The sequence below is a fragment of the Montipora foliosa genome, chromosome 5 (genome assembly GCF_036669935.1).
Source record: "Montipora foliosa isolate CH-2021 chromosome 5, ASM3666993v2, whole genome shotgun sequence".
NCBI lineage: Eukaryota > Metazoa > Cnidaria > Anthozoa > Scleractinia > Acroporidae > Montipora > Montipora foliosa.
The window spans coordinates 11,297,228-11,304,553 of NC_090873.1; positions in this window are offsets into that span (position 1 = coordinate 11,297,228).

Consider the following 7,326-nt stretch of genomic DNA (forward strand, 5'->3'; position numbering starts at 1 on the left):
ATGCACATTGTGAAAAATGTACTAGTTTTTTTGCACTACCGTTTACTCGTTCCGCGATAGGATCCATCCTCGTTCAAGTCGCACGACGTTGATCGAAGTACCCTAAAAGTATTTTGGTAGTTTTCGAGTACATATTTGGGAATAAACGGCTTCCCACCTTTGGGATGCCTACGTCCGTCATCAAAACCCAGGCAAATTTAATGTTTCCACTTCGTTTTATGCAGAGCACCGCAAAGATATTTCCGAAAATGCCGTGCCAGCATATTAAAATATCATTGCACTATAATCTTTCGTTCGCGATAGATCCATCTCGTTCAAGTCGCACGACGTGATCGAAGTACCCTAAAAGTAATTTGGTAGTTTAACGAGTACAATATTTATGTGGATAAACCTGCCTCACCTTTTTGGATGCCTACGTCCGTCATCAACCCCATGCAAATTTAATGTTTCCACTTCGTTTTTATGCATAGCACCGCAAAGATATTTCCGAAAATGCGTGCCACATATGAACATATACTTGCACTCTAATCTTCGTTTCGTAAAAAATATGGAAAGGGGTAGTTCGAGAGAACAAAAGAAATCCATGATGCAAAATGAAACACTAATCTGGTTCCAGGGGGGGTGAGGCAAACCCACAAAAAACCGAAAGTAAGTGAAAATCATGACTGGCGACCACCATCAGTCCGTCATAATAATGAATATTTAGGTATAGAGCGCCACCAAGCAAGTGGGTTTCTACTCCCAGTGCTACCCCCCTCATGCCGGTTTACGAAAGGAAGAAGAAACGACAGTATATTAAATCCATGGGCATACTGATGCAACCAAATATTTTTATCCTTACTGCTTGATTAAGTTTGACGGCTGTTTTTAATATCACACAGAGTTTGTTTTATATTTAGTGACCCTATCTTGATGTTGAGAGTTTGCTTTATGGATTTCTCTTCCTCATTTTACAGACTAACCTAACAGATTTTTTTCGTGAATATTGATTGCTTTAAATTTTCCCATAAAGTGTGAATTTTTATTTTCCTACTGGAAATTCCATAATCAAAAACTAACTTGTGCAAAGGAATTTTTAGATTCGTGGAAGCGGCTAATTTTCATACGATTTTCTAATGCATTCCAATTGCCGCCCGCGCATTTTGGCACAACCACTCGCTCAAGTCCTTTTTCTCAACTTATGACGTAGATTCAGGAACACGTGATTAGAGAACATGAGGATTGACAGTTGATGTGAAAAAAATGACTGAACAGTTGCGTTACCGCTCGATGTAACAACGCAGCTGATCTTGAAAAAAGAAAAAGTATACATGTAATACTTTTACTCGGAAACACCATAGCTCAAAAAAATAAGACAAAAAAATGGCCGTACTTTTGTCTTAGCGAAAAGAAAGAACTGGGAGCCCGGTAAAACTTCGTCGCTTTGTGTCTAGATTCACTTTCACGACGATTACTTCTAGTAAGTGTTTGGACAGCAAAACAAAAAGATCGTTTGAAGAACTGACGAAATCCGCTCACAGGAACAGCCATATAGCGTTGATTTAATTCCCTCGTGAGACCTTCCTTATCCTCATAGTTCTTTTCTGCCATGGGTTGTAGCCATTCCTCGTCTGCTAATGGTTCTTCCAGGTAGGGTTCCATGAAATTCTGGGTTTCATTGCTAGCAATGGCTGACACGTCGTCCGAGACTACAACTAGTCGCCTTCAATTCCTTTTTATAAAATCGCCCAGTTTATTCACTTCCGGATTCAGAGGCTCTTGTCCCTCGATGATAAACATGAGCATGACTTTGTTTATATTTGTCTGTTTACTGAAAAATACCATAATACTAATCGCTGAGCAATACCTTGGCGTTGATTAGTAAAGAAAATAAATACCCCACGCCAACAAGCATTTCCCCTGAATCTACGTCACAGCGAGTCCGTGAAGTCCTTGACCATCGGAAAGTAGTAGTACCAAAGTAAAAGTAGGATTGAAAAAATCGTAGAAAACTCTCCTCTCGTTGTAATCAGAAAAACTTTTTCCGCCAAGTTTCATTTTTTTTATATTGACTTCCAAATAGGAAAAGAAAACTTTTTACGTAATAGGCTTCTTATTTTGTTAGTAATATTTATATTAAATTACCGTAACTGAAACCTACACAAAGATTCCTTTGCATAAGGATCATAACTAAAGCAATTTCTTTACCACTAGGGGCACAAATGGAGGCATTTTGCCGTTCACCCCCCCATTTGTCTTTGTTTCTCGAGGGGCAACATTCAATTCGCCTTTCAGTATTTATGGAATTCATTTTAGACCTTTCAAGTCTTCTCTAATAAGGAACGATAAGCCGGAGGTCCCATCTCTCATTCGAATTTCTAAAACCTTTCTAGCAACCTTTCATTTGATGTCTATGAAAATTTGTCCCCCCTGAGTGATACCGTGAACCCGCTCTGGCCTATGGACTATATGAATAGCATGTATTCGTGTATTCCTCATTCTTCAAAGGATAGCATGCAGCTACAAAAATACGATAGTGCATGTATAGCAGTATATAATACCTCTTACTAACCGAGTTTCAAGGTTCCCGTACTGTAAGTTACGGACCGAGGTTTTTCTCCCTTGATTTAGGGCCCAAGCGCGAAGCGCGCGGGCCATGTAAATCAATCGGGAAAAAACGAGGATCCGTAACTTACAGTACGGACCGAGAAAACTCGGGTTAGTAAGATATGTCATTATATCTCTGAGGTGTAACCGCGCGCGGGCAAGGAAACTAGTCAAAGTCAAGCGGAAGGTTCCAACTGCCACAAAGAATGCCGTGCCAAAATCCCAAAAACTAAATCTTCTTGGCTGTGACGTTTGCAAATAGTTGCTTGCAAGATTCCAAAACAGTTTTTCAGTACAAGTTTATGCAACAGAAATGACATGAAAAACATCGCTAGATGATGTTTTGCTCGAAATTTTAAATTTAGCGTGCTTTACATGCCCAGGCCGTACTGTATAATACGGCCCGCTAGATTTAGCCAGTTACAGCGTGCGCGTACTATCTGAGATAGATTAATAATGTTTTTAAATTGATTTGAGTGCTAAAGCTTCCGAACTCGTGAATGGTATCTCCTGGCATTAATGATTTTGACATAACTCGCCTGTAGTTCATCCCATAAATGGGTGTCTTTCAGCTGTTTAATTTGAGGGATTGTAGGAGAAATAATGTTGAAGCTTTGTGCTTTTTATGCTGCTACTCGCATTGGTTCCCGAAGCTCAGGCTGGTTCCGGGAACAAAAAACTCACGAATCAGACTGAGAAATGATTGCCTTGGTGACCAAAATGGACGGTTTCCTGTGGCTTATTGTGCATTTTGACAAATGTGCAATGTGTAATTATTCGTAAATGGGTCTTCTTAAGCTTTTGTTTTCTTGATATGTCGCTTTGCCGCTAATAAATCAATAAATTTAAATACACTAAATTATACATACTTTTAGAAGAACATTTAAAACAACGCAGCCCTGTTCCAGTCTCAGAGCTTTGTATATATTCCCTAAAAAGGTTTTTTTTTCATTAAAAATGTGCACATCAAAATTGCAAAGAGTTTAGTATGGATGACGTTATGTTGCAGTTATAGCAGAAATACATCAACACAACTTTTAACTTTGGCTATTGTTAACAGCTTTTGTTTGCCTTAAAGTTTCCTAAGCTTGCGTGCCTTTCTTGTACACACTTCTTTTATCGGTTTTGGTTATTCCGAGTTCCAAAACCAAGACAAGGTCAAATTGCTGTTTCTTTTCTTTTGTATTTGACACACCTTCTCTGTTACCACCAAATCCCTGGCGAGATAATTTTTTTAAAACTGATCTTGTGGTATACCTCGGGCCGCCCAGCATCGGACTGCACAGGAGATGAACTAAATAAAGATTGTTGGGTTCCAAGATCGAAGTTAACAGCACACCGAATGCAAAAGCGACAAAATACATACGCATAAGAAATATTTCTGCGTTTTATGAGTTTAATTTTCGTACCAGCATCGTCATGACCGTTGGTTAAGAGCTGAGTTTTTTTTAGTTTATAAAACTTCCTTCTTTGGATGTAACGTAGCTTACGTATTTCCCGTGTGTGCAGCTTCGATCTTATTTTTGTCTATGGATATTTACATTTGGGCAGAAAATTGGTGGCCTAAAATACCCCCGCTTTGTTCCAAGGAAAAGAGTTGCAAGTTGCACGCTTCAAGTTCATGGCGGCTTCTGGTTCAACTCATGAGAAGTCTGATGTTTTGTCCCATGTTCTGTCTATCGAAGGTGGACAGATATACCGTGCAGTGTTGGTCGATCCCAATACAGCTCGTCAAACTTTATTGACTCAGAATGTTGTACTTGTCATGAACTCAATTCGTTCTATTTAGTTCATCTCATTTGGCTCTGCTCTTACAATTTATTTTTTGATGACATGAACGTACTTTCCCTTATGATAATGGTACTGTATCCTACTGAATGAAAAAAAAAATTTTTTCTGGTTACATGGAAGTCATCTATTTCGTTTAAAGCTTAATAACCTTTCCATATATGTTAAAAGATCAGATCAGACTTTCAAATCAGATTTTCAAAGTTAGGTGGGCCAAAAAGAGAAATTAAACTCATTTTAATTACATGAAAGTGATGTGGCATAAGCTGAGCCATGTTAATTAATAAATCATTAATTTTGTAAGATGATCAGTATTTTTGTCATGACTAAGTCTGCTCTGCATAACTTACGCTATTCATTTTTCCATCCTTATCCGCAGTATACGGTGTTACCGTAATGGGGCTCGACATCATAATCATTTAAAGAAAATTTCAATAAGATTTGTTGGACAGACGCTGGTCTGTAGGTAGAAACTAGATTTGATCACTAATTTGAAAAGTGGAATTACACAATTGTTTGTTATTTCATTTGATCTGGAACAATTTCCGAAGTTGTTTGGCAAAGGAAACATAAATACATGTAATGTATAATTCCTTAAGGTGCGCGAACACACTTTTCGAAGCGCGCACGCATGGATTGCAAAAAAATAAACATGGCTTCAATACAGCAATCATTTTATTTTCTCACGGCTTCCGCTATCTCTGTACTATTTTTTCGTCATGATTAAACGATCTGTTTTGAAGATGGTTTTATTCGTTTATAAGAACTGTATGTTAGAAAAGTAAACGATGCAAATAACTCCGCAAATTCGCAGATTCTTCTTTGTTATCGACAGAACCCAGTTAAATGCAGTGCATGCCGGTAGTAAGTTAAATTGCGCATTTGAATATGAAATAGCTTTCCTCGGAAATCCGCCTATTTCTCGAGAACCACTCATTAGAATTTACTGACACTTGGCAAAACAATACGTTAGGAAATAAGTAACTGGAGTATTGGAGTATTGAACTTTAACAGAGGAAATTCGAGTAATATTCCAGTGACACCTTCAACAAAGGGATAATTAAAGAGCTCTCTTTCACATTCGTATTAAAATAGTGCGCCATTTTTGGCGACCAAAGGATCCAGGGTTTTAGAGAAAAGGTAAATGGAACAGTAAGGTATCAAAAACTGTGTTCAGCCACCTCAATTAACCATAGTACCTTTGTCATGACCACGCATATTATTCGCGTCGAAATTCATTGACAATAGGCCAAATTTCATAGATTTGTATCATATAAAAAGAAACGGTAAATAATTGAGCGTCCTGTCATGAAAGACCCACAGGATGGAAACTGAAACTTAGAGTGTTTCCTTAGCATGGGGCAGAGTCACAAAAGAGATTTGAAATTAAATTGGGATGAAAAATCTCCATGATTATTTAAATATCGGAGGCCCAAGAATTCGGCAGGCAATTTATTAGGATGCCGTGAGTTCAATTTGATCATTTGGTTTAATACACTCCAGTTGCCTACATATAAATTTAATATAAATTTATTTAACAAATTGAATTAAATCTTAGAATAGGCAATTTTACAGTTGTTTGCACTCAATGTGACCTAGCCTATGACTGGCTGCGAGGCTTGCTGTGTGACCTTGTAGTGATACCGACTTCACTGTTTTCCATCGTGTAAATCGTGTTGTTGTAATTTTAAATTAGTCCTACCGTGCTTCAACATTAGACTAGACCCTCCGTGAGGGTACACTGGGTTGCCTGTGGTAAGTGAAACCGTTCCAGAACAATTTTTTTCCAGTTGGGGGTCACTAAGACCATTTAATTGGGTCACCCAGAAGTCATACCAGCATAGGCCCTTTGGCTCACAGTTCCTCAAACGTTCGTAAGACGAAACAGATCTGTCCTTGCGTATTATGTTAATTTCCCCCCTCGAACAGTGCACGATTTTTTTTGGGGTATTGTCCTATCATGGTAGTGCCATGATAGAAGTCTTGGTAAATAGCCTGGGGTTACTAGCAAAGTACTGACCTCAGAAACATTGAAAGAAAATAAATGGGAAGTGAGAAACATTGGCGTCTGGGCTGACATGTTGATAATCTTCGTTTCACCACAAGTTTAAGCGTGCCCTCCTGATCATCTGGCCGCTTTGTAATACTAAAGTTTACTAAAGCGGACCCATATCCGGCGCGGGTTAGTGGTCTGGATGGGGGACCGAAAAACATATACCCCGTCGTAAAACAGAAGCATTGGACCGAAAATACGATTAACGGCTAACAAATCCGAACTCAACAAGGTACAGATTTTGTTAGCTTCTTTTATGCACAAACAAATATTGATGGCAAAATGTACATAAATATTGATATCCATTTTTTCTTAGAACCAGGACCAGGAAACGGTCGCTCGAGAATAACATATTTACGAACTGAAAACCACATTAGTTTTGGGGACCGTGATTTATAGAATACAAAACAGTTACGATCACCGACAATCATTTTGGGAGATTTTTGCTACGTTCGAATTTTGGTTATTGTACCCGTTTTGGCTGGCACAAATAATCGCAAAATAGCAAGTGACATTTCCGGAATTCAGCGGGCGCCGTGATTAAGTTACAGCGGCATTTTTACTTGCCAAACAGTGAAGCATCTGTGTCAAATGATGGCAAGATCCCGGGTTTCCGTATTTTCTTTTTCCTGTCAAGTGTTATAAAGTTTGACAATAATAGGGCGATTCAAAAAATATCACCATCCGCCCCCATTGTTTCTGCAAAGTCAAAAATTTACTCTCCACTAAGAGGTTATTTATCACCCGGTAATTCCATCATTTTGGAGAATAGCAGCTACTTTGTTATTCAGCGTCGTCACAATTTTTTGCTGCTTTTGGGGCTCATTTTATTGAAACTCAGCACGCCTTCCACAGACCTGTTTATGTTCATGGAAACCTTTCCTGCTTACAGAGCAATA